The sequence below is a fragment of the Mobula birostris genome, chromosome 8, assembly GCF_030028105.1.
Source record: "Mobula birostris isolate sMobBir1 chromosome 8, sMobBir1.hap1, whole genome shotgun sequence".
Classification (NCBI taxonomy): domain Eukaryota; kingdom Metazoa; phylum Chordata; class Chondrichthyes; order Myliobatiformes; family Myliobatidae; genus Mobula; species Mobula birostris.
This window is the reverse complement of record NC_092377.1, coordinates 12,617,455-12,622,102: the sequence shown is the minus strand read 5'-3', so window position 1 is coordinate 12,622,102 and position 4,648 is coordinate 12,617,455. Positions and strand designations below refer to the sequence as shown.

The 4,648-nt window shown below is 46.3% G+C and overlaps 1 pseudogene; it reads right to left on the bottom strand.

Annotated features, from left to right (window-relative positions):
• Positions 1-473: 473 nt before the first annotated feature.
• LOC140201985 (uncharacterized) lies at positions 474-1,932 on the bottom strand (annotated as a pseudogene).
• Positions 1,933-4,648: the final 2,716 nt, after the last annotated feature.

Genomic DNA, 4,648 nt, shown 5'->3' with positions numbered 1-4,648 from the left:
GTATCGCTCTACATAACCTCCTGGCCTACACTGATGAAGCCAACACTCCTGTGAGCCGATATATCACTGCTCATTTTGCAGACTCAGACGCTACAGGGTCAACTCAGCCAGGCGAGTGGCGAAGAGTGGTGGCCGGGGACATGAATTTTTTGGAACCTCTAGATCCTCATTACCTTTCAAGGCGTGCTCCACCAGAGCTGCCCTTGGTGTACGGAATGACCTGATAGCATTCTCTCAATCACCACATGGATTTTTGCCATGGCAGAACAAAATAGTGAGTCGTGGCCAACTTAATCAGTAAATTGTAGGGACATAAGATAAATGAAGCTATAAATAACATGTAGCTGTTCGAATAAAAAAAGAAAGACCTGTTATAATGTCAAGTTGTTATTTATTTGCAGTACCGTGCACAACATTATACAAGGTGCAAAGTGTTACATGAAAAAAAGACAACATAATGGACTATGCAATTGTTATACCATTTTGTAGACACTGAACATTGTCTGTGCCCTGTGCTCCTCTGGCAGCCTCCGCAGCATGTCAGCAAGAGCTTGCACAAAGCTGGAGACCTCATCATTTTCATTCAGCAGTCTTTGTTCCAACCCCACCCTACGTTCATCCAACTGGGCAAACTGCTGCTGATACCAGTCATCACGTCCTTTCCTCTTCTCCCTCTGTGCTATCCTTGGGCTGGGGGGCAGAGGAGATGGCGTGGGTGGCGGAGGAGATGGCACAGGGGGGGCGGAGGAGCTGGGTGGGGGGACGGAGGAGCTGCCTCACTACTAGATGATGATTCTGCACTTGAAGATGGAATGTCTGGTGGTTGGTTTTCCTCAGCAACTGAGGAGGTGGACAACCCTGAGGATGAATCATTTCCATCCTGTGATTATGAAAGAAATTGTAAATAGTTTAAGTTAGTCTTTGTTATTATACATACAGGTAATATATGCATTCAGTGTCTGTACACGGATTGGCAGAGCTATGAAAACGAGAAAATGGCATATGCCTGCATTGGCTGAATACTGGTTATTGCGTTTGCTTTATGAGCAAGCCAGATACAATTAAAGCCTATTACATATTACATTTCTCTTTCACGGAAGAATTATCTTTGCGCAAATCAATATGCCATGTTTACAACTAGACAGTACTGCTCGCTCGCTAGCTAGCCTGAACACGACAACAGAAAGGTTTATGATACAAAGAACATGTTATATTTACCTTGTTGTCATCATAATTTGACTCTGTTTCCCAGTGCTCAATATGTGGTGCCAGCCAAGAAAGAGGCAAGTAAAATGCTGAGCCTGGGTCCCCACTCCTCTTGGAGAGTTTTATTCCAGGTGCGCACACACTTGTCCCTCAAGTTTTTCCATCTCTTTGTGCATTCCGTGACATCCAGACAATTGTTTTTGGAAATTTCATTCCACGAATTTGAGGCCATTTGGCAGTCTTTATAGTATGGTGGCGAGGAGTCGTTGTTGTACGGATGGAACTGGACTCTCTGATGGTGGTGTCTGAAAAGTGGATGCTGTCTAAGTTGCATGCCATCTTGGTCAATGTCTCCCATCCACTACATAACGTACTGGCTGGGCACAGGAGTACATTCAGCCAGAGACTCATTCCATCGAGATGCAACACTGAGCGTCATAGGAAGTCATTCCTGCCTGTGGCCATTAAACTTTACAACTCTTCCCTTGGAGGGTCAGACACCCTGAGCCAATAGGCTGGTCCTGGACTTATTTTCATCTGGCATAATTTACATATTATTATTTAATTATTTATGGTTTTATATTGCTATATTTATACTCTATTCTTGGTTGGTCTAACTGTAATGAAACCCAATTTCCCTCGGGATCAATAAAGTATGACTATGACTATGACTAAATGTACATATTTTAGGACTTCCTCCATTAACCTCTCCTCGATTTGGTCCATTTTCCAAACTTACGTTCTTCTTCTCTCTTCTTTCTCAATTCTGAAATGGCAGAGAAGAATACGCAACTGGAAATGCGTATGAGGAATTGCGATGCTACCAAGCGGACCAATCACAGTTGTTGCGGTCTGCGTTGCCGCGACGCGCAGTTACATTTTCGGAGAGGTGCGCGTCAGGCTACAGCGTAGGGATCCGCGTAGGCTCTGCGTAGGGTTCGCAACTACGCCGTACCTACGGTGTCGATTTGACGCAGAAGTATAAATCAGCCTTTAGTTAGACCCCACTTGGAGTACTGTGCTGAGTTCTGGTGACCTCACTGCAGGAAGGATGTGGAAACCAGAGAAAGGGTGCAGAGGAGATTTACAAGGATGTTGCCTGGATTGGGGAGCATGTCTTATGAGAATAGGTTGAGTGAACTTGGCCTTTTCTCCTTGGAGCGACGGAGGATGAGAGGTGACCTGATAGAGGTGTATAAGGTGATGAGGGGCATTGATCGTGTGGATAGCCAGAGGCTTTTTTCCGGGGCTGAAATGGCTAGCATGAGGGGGCACAGTTTTAAGGTGCTTGGAAGTGCTTGAGTGAGAGGTTGTTGTGGCACCACCCGGACAGATTTTTCAATCTCTCTCCTATATGCTCCTTGGTCACCATCTTTGATTTGGCTAATGGCAGTGGTGTTGCCAGCAAAGTTAGATATAGCGTTGGAGCTGTGCTTAGCCTCACAGTCATACGTGTACGGCAAGCAGAGCAAGAGGCAAAACAAGCAGCCTCCTGTGTTGATTGATTGTGGAGGAGACGTTGCCAATCTCAAGTGACTAGAGACTTAGTTATAGATAAAGGGAAATAGAAGCAGGCTTTTCCCACTGATATTGGGTGAGATTAGAACTAGAAGTCATAGGTTAAAGGTGAAAGGTGAAATCCGTAAGGGGAACCTGAGGGGGAATTTCCTTACTCAGAGGGTGGTGGCGGGTGTGGAAGGAGCTGCCTTAGGAAGTGGTGGCTGACGATTGTCTTTGCTCCTATAAATTCATGCATTGAGACCATCCAGAAGAGAGATTTAGCAGAAGTAAATTAATAATTACAATACGAAGATTGCATGTTAAATCCACACTGTGCTGAATGGACACTCGGGGTCGGGAGATAAGCTCCGTCGCTGATCTCGGAATGGAAGCAGTTAAACAACACCGTATTATTCTAAGAGACACCGTGCATGAAAATCATTGCTAATTAATTAGGCTTTATGAATAATTAATGTTAGGAAAACACTCATCCCTGGAGCCACGCGAATGCCTCCGTTGCAATCGTAGAGTGCCGGGGCTGTGATTGAATCGGAAGGCAGCGTCAGTCTCCCGAGTGAGGGAAACTTTATCAATTGCCAACCACAGACAGCAGCTCTGCCTGCTTGGAGACATCCGCACGTTCACCGCTGGCGATTAGGGGATGCGTTCAAGAATTAAGCACCCTGGCACTTTGTTGGCTTTAAGCAGGCATCGTGAGAGAGAGGATTAAAAAAAAACAAGGAAGATGGCAACTGAACCAACACGATATTCGTGGTGTTCCTCACACGGTAATTAACGGGGCTTAACCACTCGTGATAGTGTGAACTTAATGGTTAATTCAATTGCTTCTCTTTCGCGTGTGTTTCTCTTGGCTTGTCGCCAGGCACAACGCGTGGATTGTTGTTTGGTCACGCAGGGCGATAATTACTGTCTCCGAGTGATTATTGCTGTGGAGTCGCACTGAGAATAACAGGGGGATCAGCATGGACTGTACAGCCTGAGAGGGAGACACACATAGAGCGCCGTAGCGCAGAAACATGCACTTCGGCCCATCTATTCCGTGCCGGACTGTTATTCTGTCTAGTCCCATTGAATCGCACCTGGACCATAGCCCTCCATACCTTCCCCATTCACGTCTTTATCTAAACTTCTCTTAAAGTGTTGCAATCGAACCCGCATCACCACTTCTGCTGGAAGATCATTCGACATTCGCACCTCTCTCTGAGTGAAGAAGCTCCCCTTTCACGTTTAACCCATGACTTCTAGTTCTAGTCTCACCCAACATCAGAGAAAAAGGCCTACTTGCATTACCCCATACATACCCCTGATAATTTTGCATACCTTTATCAATTGTCCCCTCATTCTCCCATGCTCCAAGGAATAAAGTCCTCGCCTATTCCCTATCACTCAGGACAGGCACACAACATCCTTGTAAACTTTCTCTACAGTCAAAACATGGGGTTAGAGAGAGACTTAAGGTGGAAACAGACCCCACGAGCCTGTGCTGGGCATTGGCACTGGCCAGAGAGTCATAAGGCACAGAGACAGGCCCTTTGGCCCATTAGGTCTATGCTGACCCTCAGCTCCCATTTATCGCCGGCTTCAATATCATTATCATTATGTGCCTGTTGTATGATGTGGGTGATCATAGTCACATGACCATGACTGCACTTGGCCATTGCTGCCTTCTGGGCAGTGTCTTTACAAGATGGGAGACACCAGACATTATCAATACTCTTTAGCGATTGTCTTCCTGGTGTCAGTGCTCACGTAGCCAGGAATTGTGATATGCACCACCTGCTCCCATGACTTCATGTGATCGAGGGGTGATGTGCAGTCTAGTGGATTTAAAGTCTGTCCCGAGCCTTATAGGCTCATCAGGCCGGTGCTTATGCTGGTTTCTGTGGCGTGAAGCGACTGAGAGTATGAGACTCCCCCCTGG